The sequence below is a fragment of the Chrysochloris asiatica genome, unplaced genomic scaffold (genome assembly GCF_000296735.1).
Source record: "Chrysochloris asiatica unplaced genomic scaffold, ChrAsi1.0 scaffold00047, whole genome shotgun sequence".
Classification (NCBI taxonomy): domain Eukaryota; kingdom Metazoa; phylum Chordata; class Mammalia; order Afrosoricida; family Chrysochloridae; genus Chrysochloris; species Chrysochloris asiatica.
This window is the reverse complement of record NW_006408565.1, coordinates 7,313,185-7,333,777: the sequence shown is the minus strand read 5'-3', so window position 1 is coordinate 7,333,777 and position 20,593 is coordinate 7,313,185.

The window sequence follows — 20,593 nt, the reverse complement described above, 5'->3', positions numbered from 1 at the left end:
ATATCAAATATAATAAAATCCAATCGTAAAATGGACAAAGGACTTAAATACATATGTTATCAAAGAGGACATTCAAATGGCTCTCAAACACACGAAAAGATACTCAGCCATCCACCCACTCCCACTGAGTCAATTCCAACTCAAAGCCACCCTATAGAGCAGAGTAGAACTCCTTAGGGTTTATGAAACTGCAAAGCTTTATGCAAGTACACAGATACATCTTTCTCCCTCAGAGCAACTGGTGGGTTCAAACCGCTGACCTTTCAGTTAGCAGATAATGCCTAACCCAGTGTACTACCAGGATTCTTCGTTAACCATCAAAGAAATGAACATCAAAACCCCACTGAAATAATCATTTTACTCCCACTAGGATGACTGAGTTTAAAACAAAACAAAACACAGAAAATAACAAATGTTGATGAGGAAGGGGCAATGGGAACCCTTATTCATTGCTAAGGCATTCTGGTGGCATAGTGGATTGCACGTACTGCAAACTACAGAGAGAAGACTTTCTCTACCAGAAAGATCTACAGCCTCGGAAACCTGGCACAGGGTTGCTTTGAGTGGGAATCTTTGTGATCCATTGTCAGTGGGAATGCAAAATAGCACAGCTACTGTGAAAAACAGTGTGATGGTTCCTCAAAAAACTAAAATTAAAACTACCGTATGGTCCAGCAATTCTACTCCTAGATATATACCCAGGACACTTGAAAGCAGAGACTCAAAAAAAGACTATATACCAATGTTGATTGCAGTTATTCGCAATCGCTAAAAGATGGAAACAACCTAAATGCTCGTCAACAGATGAATAGATTAAAAAAAAAAAAAAAGTGGTACATATAGTATACTCAACCAGTAAGAAAAAGAATCCTGATGCCTGCTAGAGTATGGATGGTGCTGAAAGACAGCGTTGTTGTTAGGTACCATTGAGTTGATTACGTCTCAGAGAGACCCCATGTACAACAGAACAAAACACTGCCTGATCCTGCACTTTCCTCACAATTTTAATGTTTAATCACATTTTTCCAACCATGGTGTCAATGCTTTATTTTACCAAATATGTCCTTTTCCAGGGACTGGTCCCTCCTATTAACATACCCAAAGTGTGTGGTATTTAGTCTCACCATACTCACTTATAAGGAGCATTCTAGTTGTTTCTTCTAATTGTTGCTGTGGTTAAGTGCCATCAAACTGGCTCTGACTCATAGTGACCTTATCACAACAGAATGAAATACTGCCTGATTCTGTGCTAACCTCATAATCCTTGCCACGCTTGAGCCCATTGCTGCTACTATGGTGCCAATCCATCTCATTGGGGTCTTCCTCTTTTTCACTGACCCTCCACTTTACCACGCATGATATCCTTCTTCAGGGACTGGTCCCTCCTGATAATATTTCTGAAATATGAGAGATGAAGTCTGGCCATCCTGGCTTCCAAGGAGCATTCTGGTTGTACTTCTTTCAACACAGATTTGTTTGTTCTTTTGGCAGTCCATGGAACTTTTAATATTTTCCTCCAACACGATAACTCAAATGTATCAATTCTTCTATGGTCTTTTTCATTCACTGTCCAACTTTCACATGCATATGAGGCTATTGAAAATACCATGGCTTGGGTCAGGTGCACCTTAGTCCTCAAATTGACATCTTTGCTCTTGAACACTTTAAGAGGTCATGTGCAACAGATTTGCCTAATGCAATACGTCGTATGACTTTCTGACTGCTGCTTCCATGAGTGTTGATGGTTGATCCAAGCAAAATGAAGTCTTTGATAACTTCAATCTTTTTTTCCACTTATTGTGATGTTATTTATTGGTCTGGTAGTGAAGTTTTGTTTTTTGTTTTTTTTTTTACATTGCGGTGCAATCCATACTGAAGACTGTAGTCTTTGATCTTCATCAGTAAGTATTTTAAGTCCTCTTCACTTTCAGCAAGCCAAGGTTGTATCATCTGCATTTTGCAGGTTGTTAATGAGTCTTCCTCCACTCTTGATGCCACGTTTTTCTTCATATAACCCAGCTTCTCGGATTATTTGCTTAGCATACAGGTTGAATACGTATGGTAAAAGAATACAACCTTGTCACACACCTTTCTTCATTTTAAACCATTCGGTGTTCCCATGTTCTGTTCAAACAACTGCCTCTTGGTCCAGGTACAGATTCCTCATGAGCACAATTAAGTGTTCCGGAATACTCATACTTTGCAATGTTGTCCATAGTTTGTCATGATCCACACAATCGAAAGCCTTTGCATAGTCAATAAAGCACAGGTAAACATATTTCTGGAGTCCTGGTGTGGCGCTGTGAGTTAATACACCAGACTGCAAAGCCGTTTGAACTACAAGGCTGGCGGTTCAAGCTCACCAGTCGCTCCTTGGAAACCCTATACAGGGTCACTATGGGTCAGAACTGACTTGACGGCACTTAACAACAACAACAAACATCTTTCTGGTATTCTTTGCTTTCGGCCAAGATCCATCTAATGTCAACAATGATATCCCTCATTCCATATCCTTGTCTGAATCTGGCTTGAACCTCTGGTAGTCCATGATATAGTCAATATTCTTCACCAACATCATAATTCAAAGGCACCAGTTCTTCTCGGGTTTTCCTCATTCATTGTTTAGCTTTCACATGCACATGAAACCGTTTGAAAATGTCATGGCTTGGGTCAGATGCACCTTAGTCCTCAGAGTGACATTTTTGCTTCTCAACACTTTAAAGAGGTCTTTTGCAGCAGATTTGCCTGATGCAATATGTCATTTGATTTTTTGACTGCTGTTTGCATGAGCGTTGATTGTGGATCAAAATAAAATGAGATCTTGGCAACTTCAATCGTCTCTCTCTTTATTATGATGTTTTTTATTGGTCTAGTAAGGATTTTCATTTTCTTTACATTGAGTTGTAATCCATACTGAAGGCTGTTGTCTTTTATCTTCATCAGTGAGTGCTTCAAATCCTTTTTGCTTTCAGCAAATAAGTGTGTGTCATCTATACATCACTGTCTGTTCATAAGTCTTCTTCCAATCTTGATATTCCTCTTCATACAATCCAGTTTCTCAGACTATTTGCTCAACATATAGATTGAATAATTGTGGTGAAAAGATACAACCCTGATGTATACCTTTTCTGAATTTAAACCATTCAGTATTCCCTTGGCAAAAACAAAACAAAACAAAATTTCAGGAATTGGCAAAACTGCCAATTGTAATGTTTCAACAAGTTAACATATCACTGGAAGTAGTCACTCATCTATGCCAAAAAATTTGGAAGACAGCTTCCTGGCTAACCAATTGAAGAGCTCCATATGTGTGCCAAAAGAACCAACAGATCTGTGTTGGAAGAAGTGCAGCCAGCGTGCTCCTTGGAGGCCAAGATGGCAAAACTTCGTCTCTCATACTTCAGACATATTGTCAGGAGGGACCAGTCACTGGAGAAGGATCTCATGTTTAGTAAGGTGGAGGGTCAGAGATAAAGAGAAAGACCCCAGCGAGATGGCTTGGCCAAGCAGCAGCATCAATGAGCTCAAGCGTGGCAACAGTTGTGAGGTTGTCCCAGGACCGGGCAGTGTTTCGTTCTGTTGTGCATAGGGTCGCCATGAGTGGATACCAACTTGATGGCACCTAACAACAACAAATATGTGTGCCCATTCCAAAGGTGACTCAACAGAATATGAAAATCATCAAACAACATCATTAATAGCACATGTAAGTAAAATTTTGCTGAAAATAATTTTAAAACGGTTGCAGAAATACATCATCCTCCAGGGAGCAGCCAGCAATTCAAGTTGGATTAAGAAGAGGATGTGGAACAGGGGTATTATTGCTGATAATATTTTAACTGAAAGCAAAGAATAGCAGGAAAATGTTTCCTTGTGTTCTGTTGGCTGTGTAAAGACATTAGACAGAGTGGAACATAACAAACTATGGACAGCATTGAGAAGAATAGGGGAAATTAAGAACATTTCACTGTGCAGAACCTGGACTCAAACCAAGAGGTAATCATTTAAACAGAACAAGGGGATACTGAATGGTTAAAAGACATTATGCTGAGCAAAATAAGTGAATCACAAAAGGTCCAATATAGTATGATCTCGCTTGCATAAGAAGGCAAGAAAAAGCAAATGTATAAAGACTAAAGTTTATTAGTGAGTACCAGGGCCAGGAGGGGTAGGGAAACAGGCTGTTAAATGTTGTGCAGCCTATTACTGTCATTGCTGCCAATAAGTCGTACACCTGTAAAAAGTTGAATTGGCAAGGTTGAATGCTAGATATATTTACAATTACAAAAAAGAAACATATGTAGCTGTTGAGGCTGCTTATGCATAACCGAACACCTCATGGGATTTGATTGCTTCGTTTGGAGGTTTGGGGTCATGGTTTCATGGGACATCCCAGTTAAGTGGCCTAATAACATGCTTAGTTATCTTTTTAATTCTACCTCCTAGTTCATTATACAGTACCTGAGGTCTTAAAAGCTTGCAAGATACTATGCAAGACACAACAATTGGTACCTGTTCACTTGGAACAACAGAAGAAGAGGAGTCAGGAAGAGGAGGAGGAGGTGGAACATGTGGTGAATGCCTCCAGGAACAACTGCCTCCTTTGCCAGGAGACAAAAAGAACTGGATGGTACATGGCTACCATTAGTAAACATTTTGATCAAAGATTACATAGAATAATCCTGATCAAAAGGGGGGAAATGCAGATTCTCATGGACTCTGGACTTTCTGGAACCATGGAGGGTAGATGAACCACTTAAACTACTTACTGTTCCAAGATTGTCTTTAAGCCTTAAACCAAAAGTATCCCTTGAAGTCTTCTTATAACCAAGCAACAGTTTAGCTTAACTAGTAAAAAACCAACAGGTCTACTTTGAGCATTATATTCTTTAAAAAATTATCTGTGTGGGATCAAATTGACAACTGAAACGCAAAAGATTAGACAGGAACCTTTCTTGGGTGCAGTGCGTTAGTTAATGAGGGAGGAATCATTCAGAAAAGGAGAGTGGGAATAGTCAGACAATTTGACAAATGTCATCCTTGTCACTAAATGGTACATGTATATGTTTTGCTGTATATATTCTCCACTCCGGGGCCCTAGCCTGGGCAGCAGGAGAGAAGAAACACATCTTTCTGAGCCTCACTCAGTTTCCCTAGCTATGCTTTCCTTTCAGGTAAATATTGTTTTGAATCTTAAAAAATGAAGATGTATGTTTGACACCAGACACAAAGCAAATAGCCAGCAAACAGCCACTCCCTCCTCTGACCACAGGGTTTCAGACACAGAAGGTAATATTTGGGGGCTGTGGGAACCTTCCTTGGAGTCATTTGGCATAGAGGGAGGGAAAGTTTTTTGTTTTTTTTTCCTTTCTTTTACTTCTCTGGAGAACCCTAGGAGTCAGTATTCTCACTTTACAGATGAGGAACAGTTCAGAAGATAAAGAGGCCTGCCCACAGCACAGAACCAGATGCCCAGACAATCCTTATAGGGTGTCTCTGGGCCGCTGGGAAAGCCCTAGTGACAGGGAGCTCCTCATCTCCATTCCTCTTATTATTATTATTTAAAGCTTTTATTGTGCATTAAGTGATAGTTTACCTGGGAGAATATCGGTTTTGCACTCATCCTATCATATTTCTTTTCATTGCAATGATTACAATCCCCTCCATGCCTCATCATTCAACAGTGTTTACTTCTATTCCCTCTGTTTTTTGTTTTTTGGCTGGGGGGATGTACACAAAACCACTCAGGAATATATAATCATTTAAACAACCAAAAGGCACATTCTGAGAACCTGCTTCCTGGCCACCAGCCCCTGGTCGCCAGCACACAGCCTTTCTCTTTCCATGAGTCTAAAGTCTTCAGTTGCTGTATGTCTCCTTGCCTTCATTTCTGTCTCTATCTCTGGTGTAGATTGATTCTCTGGATAGGGTCCCACATTCCGCTCATTCTTTTCTCCCTTGATGGTCCTAGGGTCCTCTGTTCCTAGAATGTAAGAATAACTACTCCCCATTTTTTGTTACACAAATTCTACCATTACAGTTATGACAGTCACAATTAGTCATGATAACAATTATTCACTATTGAATCCTAAGAATCTTATCCCCATCTCTTTTCACCAGACCCGTCTAGACAAGATGAATACTATTCAGTGGGGATTCTATTTTCCCCTCACAATCTGAAACTTAATTAATTGTCTTTTGAAAACTTGTAAGCCAGTCACTTTGTGCCTTTATAGCCCCTTCATTTTAGGTAACCAATGTCTAAGTTTAAAATTAAGAAAGGTGTGTGACAAGGTTGTATTCTTTCACCATACTTATTCAACCTGTATGTTGAGCAAATAATCCGAGATGTTGGGTTCTATGAAGAAAAACATGGCATCAGGATTGGAGGAAGACTCATTAACAACCTGCGATATGTGGATGATGCAACCTTGCTTGCTGAAAGTGAAGAGGACTTGAAGTATTTACTGATGAAGATCAAAGACTACAGCCTTTGGTATGGATTGCATCGCAATGTAAAAAAACAAAAACAACAAAAATCCTCACCACTGGACCAATAAACAACATTCTTATCAATGGAGAAAGGAATGAAATTGTCAAGGACTTCATTTTTTCTTGGAACAACTATCAACACTCATGGAAGCAGCAGTCAAGAAATTAGACGACATATTGCATTAGGCAAATATGCTGCACAAGACCTTTTTAAAGTGTTGAAGAGCAAAGATGTTAGCTTGAGGGCTAAGATGCACCTGACCCAAGCCATGATATTTTCAATAAGCTCATATGCATGTGAAAGCTGGACAGTGAATAAGGAAGACTGTAGAAGAATTGATGCTTTTGAGTTATGGTGTTGGAGGGGAATATTGAAAGTGCCATGGGCTACCAAAAGAACCAAGAGATCTGTGTTAGAAGAAGTGCAGCCAGAGTGTTCCTTGGAGACCAGGATGGCCAAACTTCATCTCTTACACTTTGGACATATTGTCAGGAGGGAACAGATTTGTTTGTTGTCTCCATAGAGTGGAGAAGGATATCATGTTTAATAAGGTGGAGGGTCAGAGAAAAACAGGAAGACCTCCAGTGAGATGGATTGGCAAAGTGGCAGCATCAATGGGCTCAGGCGTGGCAACAATTGTGAGGTTGGCCCAGGACCAAGCAGTGTTTCGTTCTGATGTGCATAGGGTCACTATGAGTCAGTACCGACTCGATGTCACCTAACAAACACAGTGTCTAAGTTGCCCATCCCTATCAGCCCTGTATACAGAGGGGATAGGATTAATCCTTGATGTGAAGACTAGTTCCCTCTTAGTTGGTATTTTGAACTTCTACATCAGTGAATAAGGAAGATCGTAGGAGAATTGATGCCTTTGAGTTGTGGTGTTGGAGGAGAATACTGAAAGTGCCATGGACTGCCAAAAGAACCAATAGATCTGTTTTGGAAGAAGTACAGCCAGAGTGCTCCTTGGAGGCCAAGATGGCTAAGCTTCGTCTCTCATACTTTGGACATATTGTCCAGAGGGAACAGTTGCTGGAGAAGGATGTCATGCTGGGTAAGGAGGAGGGTCAGAGAAAAAGAGGAAGACCCCTAACGAGATGGATTGGCCAGGTGGCATAATTGATGGACTCAAGTGTGGCAGCGGTAGTGAGGTTGGCCCAAGATTGGACAGTGTTTCGTTCTGCTGTGCATGGGGTCGCTATGAGTCGGTTCCAACTCGATGGCACCTGACAACAACAACATCCATAAGTATAGGTAAAGTTCATCTAATTGTAGCAATATACACTTGCTTCCTTTATCAAAAGAATATATGTTTTTTAATCTTCCTCTAGTGGAGTTCTGATCATCAAGCCATAGAAGCTAGGTTAAATGGGTTCTATCTACAAGTGTGGACATTCTTGTGCGTCTCCCCTCACTTCATGTCAGCTGGGTGCTTCATTCTCAGCTCTAGCTCTCTGTGGCTATGTCCTTGTCCATGGGCTCAGGAGTCCTCAAGTCTCACCACACATCACCAACCAGCCTTTCCTCTTCTCTCTCTCATCTCCAGGTCAATGGGAATCAATGGAATGTGACTGAACTCAGCTCATATCTTCATTGCTGCTTTTCCCCCTCCTTCAGTCATCAGGTGACCAATGTGGTCACCAGCAAGCTTAGATGCCTGCTCATATGTTCCCTTTGAGTTTCAGTCTTGGAAGGGGGGTTGTCCTGAAGGGACTTGATTACTTGCCTTGATGGTTCCCCAGCAAACAACTTGCTTGCTCTTGTAGTAGCCAATCAGACTGCTGTTTTTTGTTTTTCCTTCTGGTCTTTCTTTCAAGAAGTATCTTCTGTTCCTTTAGATGCTCCAGGCTGGTCTGCATGTCCTTTCAAGTAGGACTGTCCCACTCAGAAGGTTCTGGATGGGGCTGAGGATTCCATCTAAGCGCCTATAGACTACAAAGGCTTCGCAGGAAGTCTATTTCATTGGGCAAGTTCTAGAACCCCTTTTAGTTATTCCAATCAGTTATAGGCTGAAGACGAGTTTACAAGCTTTCTGTAATCATGTTTCCAGATATTCCTTTCTATACCACTCAAGTGTCTATTTTACAATAGTAGGCAAGGGTCCCCCCTTCCTCCTTAAAGCCCAGAGAATAGGAAGCAGAATCTAGGGAACATTGGGAAGGCCAAGGAAATGAAATCCCTTGGGGAACAGAGCCATTAGCTTCCTCCCCAGTCCCTTAAGCAGACAGATGCCAGTACGAATGTCACCATCTTGCTGAGCTCCTCCCTGGTACTTGGCCCTTTGCATACCTTACCTCATATGGATAAGACAACCCTGTAAGTTAGGTGCAAATCATCCCATATTAAACCTGCAAAATGGAGTTTCAGCAAGACCCAGTGGTTTACCTATTGCCCAATTACAACTTCAAGTTTAGTGAATGTGAGAAACCATCGTGTTTGCATCCAATCATCTTAAGGGAAGAGGAGGGGTCTAGATTCACCTCTGTATGTCTCTGTTTCTCCTGTACACCATGGGTACTGTCATGGTAACAACTTCAAAGGACTCTAATGAGAGGGTTTAGCCTGGTGCACACGGAGCAGGGGGGTACTATGGCCATTCAGACCATAGTGATTGTATCTCTTCCTCTGGGCTGGCTGTTGGGAACCAGAGGAGTCAACCTTGGGCCCCTTCTAGATGTACCAAGGGTTGGGTAGAACAGACCTATCCCCCAAAGCTGAGGAAGCAGCTGCAGACTGATCTGGAGCCAGGCATGAGAGCAACACCAAGGGTTATTCCTGCTGGGTCTCAGGGTGTGAAGATGGGTTGGCTTACCTGGAGGAGAGATGGCCTGGACCCCTGGACCCAGGTGGCTGTGGGGGAGGGGTGTAGCAGAGGATGACCTGAGATGGGGAGAGTCTGATGGCAGAGTGCCTCAGACACCTGGGTCAGGATTTGGATGGATGCTCAGGCACTGGGAGCCATGGAGGTTTTAAAGCAGGGAAGGGGGCTGACCCATTTGCACTCTGCACAGGTCAGGAGAGAAGAACTGGGAATGCTTTGCAACTGCTAGCCTGGCAGGAGGGGTGGCTTGTCTGAGAGCATGACTGGGAGGCTTAGCTGGGGCAACTGGCCCTCACAGAGACCCCTGGCAGCTCTAGGGAAAAGGATCTCCAAGCACCAGCCTTAGCCTCCTGGTGTGGTATTGTGGGAAAAACAATAGGTTGCAAACCACAAAGTTGGCAGTTCAAACCCACCAGCTACCTCTTAAACAGAGTCGCTATGAGTTGGAACCAACTCAATGGTACTTAACAACCACAACAAGCACCAGCCTACACCCTCTCTGGTCCTCTGATCTGGCCCTGCAGCCAGCTCTTTCTGTACTTTCATGAAAAAGCTCTCTTCCCATTTGACCTCTGTGCTAGAGGAAACAGACCCCAAATCTTCAAACATAGTCTACAGAAATCCTTTGATGAAGCCCTAACAGGACAAAGACAAAATAGACATAATCATCCAAATGAAGGAAACGGGGCACAGCCTGATGCTACCTCACAGCCCAGATGGTCATTAGATTCCCTAGAGAACAAAGGTTATCATCACAGGATCATGACGCCATCATTGTCGAAGGCGGGCAGGGGCAGGACTATAGAAGCAGGAAAGGACCCAAGGACAGGTAAGATAGGTTACAGAATTTGTGCTGGGCTTTCACTCCCTGGCTATATGGTGATTGGGGTATCATGTGAGCCCGAATCAATACCAGGACCCCAACCTTTAACTTAAATGAGATAATATGCGTCTGACTGACTACTATTGGCAAATGCCCAGGCAAGTTCCCAAATTCTGTGTCTGAGAATCTCCTTTCAACCACACTCTTCCTGAGGGCAAACCATGGTGGTGATGATGTGCCGTGGAGTTGGTTCTGACTCATAGTGTAAATCTTTACGGGAGCAGAAAGCCTCATCTTTCTCCCGTAGAAGAGCTGGTAGTTTAGAACTGCTGACCCTGAGATTAGCAGCCCGATTCGTAACAACTACGCTATGTTTAATGCTCCTCTGAAACCCTATGCAGGATCACTATGAGTCAGAACCAACTCGACGGCACCTAACAACAACAAAAGCATTGGGGGAAGAAACAAATAACTCAAATGGCATTTGAACTTAAGTCAAAATTCAAAATGGAGTTATAGCTCCCCTCCTGGTTCCTTTGCTTTCCCCCTATCCTGACCCCTAAGACCTTCCTCAATGTCTCACTCAGGAATGAAGGAAGATAGAGAAAGATGCAATTTGGACAAGAGCCCAGACTTAGAATCAGAGACAGGAGAAGCTTGAATTTCAGTCTACCACTACAGCTGTGTACTTGTGGTTTTGATTCTGTCATATGTATACAAGGCACCCTTGCAAAGGATGCTGGGAGCATTAAGCAGGACAGCACATGAAGAGGCCCGGCAGAGGCTCCTGAGTCCTGAACAGCTTGTGGTCTTCAAGAAGAGCTGAGTTGGCACAGAAGAGGGACCTAGACCAGGAGCCCCATCTGTGGGAAGCCCAGGTCAATTGCATGAGCGGAAAGGGATAATGAAGGCTTCCTGGAAGAGGCAGTAGTTGAGCACAGACTTAGAGAGACTATTAGACTAAAGTCACTGTAAGTGCAGAGATGAAAGAAAGGAGTTATGAGTCATTTAGGTGGAGTTTGGGGAAATGGCAGTGGATGGACCGGAGAGACATGGAGTACTTGGTCATGAAGAACCTTGAATGCCATGTTCAGGAGGTTAATCGCTGAAAGAATGGGGAGGTATTTTGACATATAGGCCAATGATTCCACCTCTCTGAGTGTTAGGTTCTTGTCTGATAAGTTGTTGTTGTTAAGTGCCATCGAGTCAGTTCTGACTCATAGTGACCCTGTATAGGGTTTCAAGGAGTAGCTGGGGTTGAACTGCTAACCTTGTGGTTTGAAGTCCAGTGCTGATCCTACAGCAACATACCAGGAGTTCACCTGATAAGTAAGCACACCAATAGCCTATCTCAGAGACCCGTGAGAATTCCATGCTTGCCCAGAGGTTCTCACAAGGCCACACTCAGATGTGCCCAATACATCTTACCTGTCATATCATTGTTATAATTTCTACTTCTCAACCTCATCTCCTGGTCCTTGTCCATGTTTTGAGAAATTCCAATTGGTTTGGCTGGATCAGGTGTTTATGGCTACTCCAGTCAGCTGAGGGAAAGAGGGAGGGAACAGGATCAGAAAGGCCAAAGGGTTTTTGTTACTGTTTAGGTGCAGTGGAGTTGGTTCCAGCTCATAGCCAAGATCTGCCAAGAGCTCTAGTCGGGCTGCTCTTGAAAATGTTCTCAGTTATAACATATCTAACAAGGGACTGAGGCTGAAGGGCCCCTATGAAAATATGCCCTCCACTCCTCTGGGCGAGTTCATAGCAGACAGATCACAGAAGGACCCAGAGGGGAAGGAAAAACTTCAGATGAGAAAATTATCATCTGCATTTGGTTTTCCCTCCCCCGTAAATCAGGAAAATCGCAGGTCTGTGCAGACACATGCTGTAGAGTAGAGCCGGACCACAGCCAGCCCATATTGCAGCTTGCTATACCAACAAGAAATCTGTGTTTAGTGTAAACAACTGGGATGCAAGCCAGTGAGAGCTGGCCATTGCTCTGGCATGTAGTAAGCACTTACCAGATCACTTACTAATCACATAATCATTTTATTTCTGTGACAGAACCAGGGGTCTGGTTGATGTGTAGCCAGGGCAGAATTGAAGAACAGTGACATTAATCAAGACAGAGTGTATTTCTCCTTCACTTTACAGCTAGAGAATTAGCTGCTAAGGCCAATAAGGTAGCCCCAGAATTAGGGACCCAGGCTTCTTCCATCTTGTTGGTCTGCCATCCTTAAAGTGCTTGTCTTTGTGGGTTAATGTCATGGTTGAAGTGCTGTCCCTGGAACGGTGTTACTGTTCTTCCAACGAATTGGGAAGGTATAACACACCCCGTGCACAGGAGGTTAGAGAGACAAGAGGCTTAAGCAGATTGGAGAATTTATTAAGCATTGTGAAGTGCTGTCGAGTCGATTCCAACCAATAGCAACCCTGTATAGGGTTTCTGAGGAGCAGCTGGTGAGCTTGAACTTCCAATCTTGCAGTTCAAATGGCTTTGCAGTCTGGCGCATTAACCCACAGTGCCACACCAGGACTCATGGACACTCTTATAGAGAGATAAGATCAGGCTTTCCTGACATGAAAGAAGAAGAAGAACACCGAATAGAATTTGGCTTTTCCTTTATATATCCATCTGTCCAGGGTGTAAGCGTACTCCTGATTCAAGTGTCTGAGCAGCTCAGTTGGGGAACTTGTCTCACTATGCTTATTCTGAGTCTTGTTCCCTAGTCTCATGACTGACTAACTTGACCCCTCTTAGGGTCTCCTTATTGCTGAGGCTGGTCTCATTTTCTGCTGAGATCTGGGGAATTTGTCTAACTATGGTTTCCTTGAGTCTTGTTTTTCAGGTTTTAGCTTATTATTGACTAACTGTATTTTCCCCCTTAAACAAAACTGTTCTCACCCACCCCTCCTCTCAGAACTTCCTCATTGCTGAGGGTGGCTTCTTTCTGCTGAGACAAGCTATACAGCGAGTGGCTTGAAACCCTCTTTCTCTCCCTATTCTACCTGTCTGACATTAAGATACTCACTTGTCCTCTCCCCTGGTTCTATCTGTAGACCACCCAGTAGGAATGGTGGAGGGGGTAGTTCCTTCCCTTTAAAGGCACAACGCTTCATGTACACATCAGAATATTCATATCCCATTTGCCAGAACCTGATCACATGGTCATCGAATTCCAAAGAGGAAATGGATATTGAGAGACAAGTAGGAGTTGGACACAGATACCATGGGATATGTCACCTCCATGTGGTGACAAGACACACTGCTGATGAAGTAGTGAGCTCCATCCACATCACTGAGGAGGGAACAGAGGCTGGACCCCTTTTGGAGCTTTGAATTTACAGTGCGAATCACATGGGTAAACCCCATCGGCCACTGGCACCCTGGAGTTAGCAGCATGTCCGGCCAGCTCCTTGATTGTGGCCAAGAGAAGTCAGTGACTGGCTATTTGGGGTCCGAGGAGACCCTCTGTCCATCTGTCTATCCATCCATCCATCAGCCACACAGTTCTCCAGAGAGTAGCTCTCAGATTCCAATTCTGTCTATAACATGGGCCAAATGCCCACTTCCAAAGCCAGTGAATAAAGCCTTTCACAAACTCTAAAGAGTAACTGAGGCCCAGAGTAGGTGAGTGACATTCTCAAGGCCACACAGCCTGATGAGGGATCAAGGGACCCCAAACACTGTCATTTCCCTCACATGCTATCTCAGTGAGACAGGGCCCCAGTTTTTGGAGGGCAACTCTTTGTTTCTAAGCTGTGCTAAGGGCTTGGTACCCAGGGCGGTTTCAGGGGAAGTGGTGCTAGGCCAGAGACTCGGTGGTGATGGAGCAAGCTCAGGAGACCAGGGCGCCACGAAGAACCCGACGGAGTCTGGCGGGCGGGGCTGATGTGGGTGTCACCGGGATGTTGGCGCCTCCTAGCGGTAGAACTATACACCTGCACCGGAGGGTTCCCGTCGCCGCGTCCGAGTGCTGCGGCCCCAAGTCTTGTTCCATTCCTAGGCTACTCCCTGAAGGTAGGGAAACAGGAGCCCCCATCTGTCTCTTCACTGACTGTCCTGCGGTGATCCTTGGCGCCCACGTGCCCACTCTGATCCTCAGGAACCTGGAATCCCCGGCCTTCGGACCTAATGAATGCGCTCCCTTGCAAACTCCACTGTCCACAACAGAGAGGCTGTCCCTTTGGGAGCAAGGTGGGAGGAACGTGATCGGGGAACAGAGAACACAGAAGTTCGTGGCTAAAACGGATGGGACTGAGCCCGGCAAGCTCACATTTACGGGGTTCTGAACCCCTGCCAGGGACGGCTCAGACAACGTCCCCTAAAATCCTCAGCGGTTCAGCGAGGGCAGAACTACCATTATCCTGGCCTGCACACATGAACCTGATCTCAGAGACACAAATGGACGTTCGCAGTAGGTGACAGAGCTGGGCTCGAACTGAGGACTACAAACTCTTAACCCAAAGGATTGTAGATTAGGCCTGGACCTGGTCCATAGCTTGGACATTATCCTAACCTGAAGCAGTTTGCTTACTTACCAGATAGGCCACGTGTCCTTTGACGTTCGTGTTATTTCACCATTACAAGGGGCACAGGAGGAACGATTTCACTTTCACTCCATGAACAATGGAATGTTGAGTGAGCGCTACTCGCTGTGCAGGGCGGGAGGGAACTGCTGAGAGACACAGGGACCAATTGTCTCCCTCTCCAATGTCAGGGTTCTGTGGATGGAGGTGGGTCCTGGAGGAGGTGGCCTAGTGGAGGAGCTGGTGAGATTTGAAGGGTAGGAACAGTTAGTTGTTCCAGCCCAGTGAAGGGACTGGAAAGGCCCTTGGGGGAGAGGGAACTGCAAAAGCAGGCAGTAGCTACTACTAACTGAGCACTGACCTCAGGCCAGTCCCACCAGAGGCCATTAACCTTGTCTCCTACATCGGTGAAGTGACCCCCAAAGTCACACAGAGGATGGGCAACATGAGTTCTCCAGGCCAAGTCTGTTGGACTCAGCCTTCTCCACACACACAGCAGAGAGCTAAGGACATAATTATCCCCACTTTACAGATGAAACTGTGACCCAAAGCCTTGGAGTAGCATGTCCAAGGTCACATAAGGTAGTGACAGTCACATCCTTCCTAGAGCCCTCATTTCCTCATCTGAACTTGATATGCATAAAATATCCATTTGTAGTTCTGTAAAGGAGCTCTGGTAGAGTAGTGGTTACGAATCGGGCTGTGAACTGCAAGGTTAGCAGTTCAAAACTACCAGCTGTTCCCCTGGAGAAAGATGAGGCTTTCTGCTCCCGTAAAGATTTACAGCTTCAGAAACCCCCGTACAGGGTCGCTGAGTCGGAACCGACAAAACCACCACCACTAGGTACTTACACAGTATTAGACTGTGCACTTGGTGTCCTACTGACATTTCCAAGGAAACTTTCTGCTCTTTTAATATTCCAGTAAAAAGACACGGCAAAGGGGCCAAAGGATGAGCAGAAACTGTCCTCAGATGCTGGAGGTCTTCACAGGGACAACAATACCTCCCATGACTAAGGGAATGCTTCCCCCTCATCCCCACCCTTCCAGAATGCTCACCATGTTTGAGTCACATCATTGGGTCCAATACAAATTTCTGGTTTGGAAAAACCAAGACTTTAATCTCTTGCCAAGAGATGCTTCAGGGAAAAAATGAAGATGAGTAGATCATTGAAAGACGTTACAATCCACTAGTGTTAAAAATAACACTGCCTTAGAATCACTGATGTATGTGGTCATGAATTTTTCATTTGTTTTTCTAATAAAGGAAATTCATTAAATGTGCAACTAAATTGACATTTAATATCAAAACCATTGTTTAAGATTTTTAAAAATAGAAATCAATTCAGGAGTGTGGGTGGGAGGTGTTGCTTGGTTGAACTGTGCATCCACCCAGATGGCTGCAGAAAGGGACTCTGAAGAAATGTACAAGACTATTGTTGAGTGTTTGGATAGTTTCCACGTGGCTTACTGTTATAAATAACAGTATAAACACCTTTGTGCTTATAGCGCTTTACTTTGTCACCTCAGGATAAATGCCCGGCAGGGAGAGAACTAGTGCCCCTCCTACCACTTTCCTCTCCCCAGATTCAGAGTTTAGCCTTGCTGCACTGGTTTTCATGAGATACCAGGTGTATCTATGATGGGGATTGAATTTACATTTCTTGAGGACTATCCTGAGGTTCTTTGTAGATTCTCCAGGAAACACCAGGGTTTCTTGTAAAGTGTGAATTAGGGATAAATATTCTATTTTATGGAAATACACGAATTTTGATTTAAATGGGACCTGATTTAAGTTCCACTTGCTTTTTTGGAAATCTTTTATTGTGATTTATAATACAATTCCAGGAAAGTGCACCAACCCTGCATGCCCAGATGGTTATACTGTCATGAAGCAAGCACCCATAAAATTCTCCCCCCCAGCAAGAAAGAGATTAATCTCAGCAGCCCAGAGGGCTCTTGGAATGCCCCTTTCCAATGAACACCTCCTCCTTCTCTCCAACAGTACACACTGAGAGTGTCATTTGTTTTGCTTGTTTATAAAGGTCATAGACATGGTGTTGGGGTTCATATTCCAGTGAGTCTGCTTCGTGTGACTAGCTTATTAGCTGTACTTGCTGCAGTGCTGTGTGCTACCAGTGTATCACAATTTATCCAATCTACTATTGAGACTTTGGGTTCCTCCTAGTTCTTCACTATCACAAATAGGTTGCCAAGAATATTCATGTGTGTCTTTGGTTGATCATTGTGTCTTTTGCCCTTTAAGTAAATCTATATACCAAGAGGTACACATGCTAGACCCAGTAGAGTGGAAATTTCCTGTAGGATTGCGTGGAAACCAGGGTTGCTTCCCTGCACTTTCTATTATAAAAGGAAGGTCTTTGTGTTTAAGTATCTAACCAAGGAATGTGTGGATTCTGAGCATCCAATGTACTTCTTCGGTTGCTTCCTAGTCTTCTAAAATCCCTGAAGTGTGTATTTTTGTGGGCTTTAATGCACTATTTCCCAATATAGAAGCTAAAATCATCATTCTACTTTCCACTCTTGTTATGTGCCGTGGAGTTGGTTCCGACTCATAGTGACCCTGTACAGGGTTTCCGAGGCTATAAATCTTTACAGGAGCAGAAAGCCTCATCTTTCTCCCGCGGAGCGCCTGGTAGTTTCGAACTGCTGACCTTGCGGTTCGCAGCCCAATTCGTAACTACTACGCTACCAGAGCTCCTTAGGCTTGGCCAAATGGGAGCTGTCAGCCAAGCCTTTGAATCTTGATCTAATGATGTAAACCTGAAGAAACAACACGGATTCACAGCAGTGGGATAGTAGCACTGAGCTGCAACATCTCAGAAACTGTTGAAGGAAAGCTGATTTGACTCTTGTATAAACACCACTTGACTTAGATCTGGGTCCAAATCCTGTTATTCACTTGTGTGACTTCACACCAAATGAGGCTTGCTGCACCTCTATCACAAATGACAGCATTTTACAAGGGAGGAGGACAGGTAAGGAGAAACGATGGAAATATTTGGTGCTGTCGAGTTGGTTCAGTTCTGATTCATAGAGACCCTATGTACAACAGAAAGTTAACAATGGTCCTGAGACATCCTCACAATGCTTGCCATTGTTGCACCCACTGTGTCAATCCATCCATTGAGGGCCTTCCTTTTTCATTGATCCTCTACTTTACCAAGCATAACATCCTTCTTTAGGGATTACTCCCTTCTGATAACATGTCCAAACTATGTGAGACAAAGTCTTGCCATTTTTGTTTGAGGCACATTCTGGCTGTTATTAGTTTTAAGACAGATCTGTCTTTTAGCAGTCCACATGATACAGTCAACATTCTTTCCCAACATCATAACTCAAAAGGTGTCAATTCTTTGGTTGTCCTTATTGTCGTTTTTGCACGCATGAGCCAATTCAAAGTTCTATGGCTTGGGACTGGCCACCTTAGCCTTCAAAGTGACATCTTTGCTTTTTAACACTTAAAGATCATTTGCAGCAGATTTGTCTGATGCAGTATGTCATTTGGTTTCCTATTACTTCCATGGGTGGTATTGGGTGGTGTTTTGATTGGATTCTGATTGCTGCTTCCATAGATATTGATTGTGGATCCAAGTAAAATGAAATTCTTGACAATGTCAGTATCGTGTCATTGCCCTATAATGTCTGCTTGGGCAATGTCTGACCCCATTTCTGTCCAAGGTCCCATAAGTCATGACACAGTTCAGAAAGCCCGATCAGAGAATGAGATGTAGCAAACGCAGTATGTCTACCACATATCCCTTGTGTACAAAGCACTGCCAGGTGTACAGTGATATAAAGGAGTACCTAAAGGAGCTCTGGTAGCATAGCAGTAATGCGTTTGGCTGCTAACTTCAAGGTCAGCAGGTCACAACTACCAGTTGCTCCACGGGAGACAGACGATGTTTTCTGTTCTCATAAAGATTTGTTAAGTGCTGTTGAGTTGATTCCCACCCATAGTGACCCTGTACAGGGTGTCTGAGGCTGTAAATCTTTACGGGAGCAGAAAACCTCATCTTTCTCCTGCAGAACCACTGGTAGTTTCGAACTGCTGACCTTGAGATTAGCAGTCCAATTCATAACCATTATGCTACCAGAGCTCCTTCCATAAAGATTTACGGCCTTGGAAACCCCATACAGGGTCGCTGAATTGGAACTGACTGTATGGCATACAGTGACAAGAACATAGCAAGACAAGTCTTCATAGTAATCATAAACAGCTACATGTGTAAGTACTATGCTCTCTTTACCAAAATAAAGTTATTAAGAGTGTATGCTTCGACTCCTAGGCAGCAACAACTAGCCTCGTGTTAAGTGTTGTAGCGTTATCTAATTTTCTTTTGGAAATACTGCCATGAAGTGCACCATGGCTCCCAAACTCAGCAAAGCCAGTGCCAGTGAGAGCAGCAGCGAGAGGCTAAGGAGACAGATGAATTTGTAAGTGAAACGGAAGGTTATAAAACACCACGCAGGAAGGAAAATCAGTGAATGCTACTGCTCACAGTTTAAGCATACCACACTCAACAACCACGACCACTTTCAAAAATAAAGAAAAAATTCCCCAAGCTGTAAAAGGATGTTTCACTGATAGTTACAAGGCTAACAAAAATGTGTGGGGCCTATGTCAGATATGAACAACATATTAATGTCCTGGATTGAGGACCAAACGCGGAAGAGAAACCTCTCAAGCTGCTAAGGCATGAAGCTTGTTCAAGATGCTTAATGGAAAAGTAGCACCAGACTACTTTTTTTGGTGTTTGCAAAACATCCAAATCACAAAGTCCTGATTTCACAAAACGTATTGTGGATATTGACATGTTACTATACACACAGACACGAGTACATACACAAAAGCATATATATGAGGGCAAGTAAAACAAGGAATAGTTACTAAGGTTCCAATTCATGCATACACAGGTTTATACCAAACAAAACGTGTTCATCCATGTGTCTGCCATCAGGAGAGGGTTGCAGACAAGTTCTCTCAGCAATGCACTTGTCTTAGCCTCATTAAGGTGCCTTCAAAAACACATCTGAGAGCAGCTGGGCCAGCTCAGGTTACGACAATGCTTTTGGAGACAACAAAGGGGTTATATTATCTTGATAGACGTTCTTGAAGGACACAAGGTGATCATGTGACCTTTAGATGAGTGAATTTTACGAGAATGAAAAACTCCTCTAAGCTTAATAAAGTCCCTTCCTTGAGAACACCAAACTGGTTTTGACTTGGTATAAATCAAAGAACACAGAATTCTTTCAGGAAGAGTTTAAGTATATAGCCCTAGATGGAGTAATCTAGAAACAATAGCTTCATATTTGATATTTTTAACAATGGTTTCTGATTTTATAGCAACTCTTTTGGATATGGTTGTTTAAAAGAGGACTCTGTGCTCAGGGAATCTAGAGCCCCCTAGCTGTGCTACAGTGGGAAGATTGCTTCACCTCTCTGAGCTTTTAGCTTTGAAAAATGGTATGTACACAGAAGCACCTAGTCACTGTAAGTGAACAAATCAACTGAGGGTCTTCTCTCAGTTCCCCAGGTCTTTCTTCTATTAGACTGTGGGTGGGCTGAAGGGGAGAGTCAGGCATTTCCTAACTGAAGCCTTACCCGGTCATCCTCTGGCTTACACTGATGGCGGGAGTGTAGTCCAGTACAAGTGGGGTGCTTTTCTAAGGGATTGCAGCACATTACCTGTTACCCTAGTCTTGTCCCAGCCAAGTAAATGCCTTCTCATCCTGGGCACTCTGTCCTGTGCTTTCTCAACACCATGGTTTGATTCAAATTTTGCTTTTTCCATGAGTGTCTTCCACTTCTACCCCTCTCCACATCTGCAAAAGTTCAGCTTAAATGCAGATCTCCTTTGAGATCTGACCCTAAATGAAGCTGTAACTTCTTTCCCTGAATGTG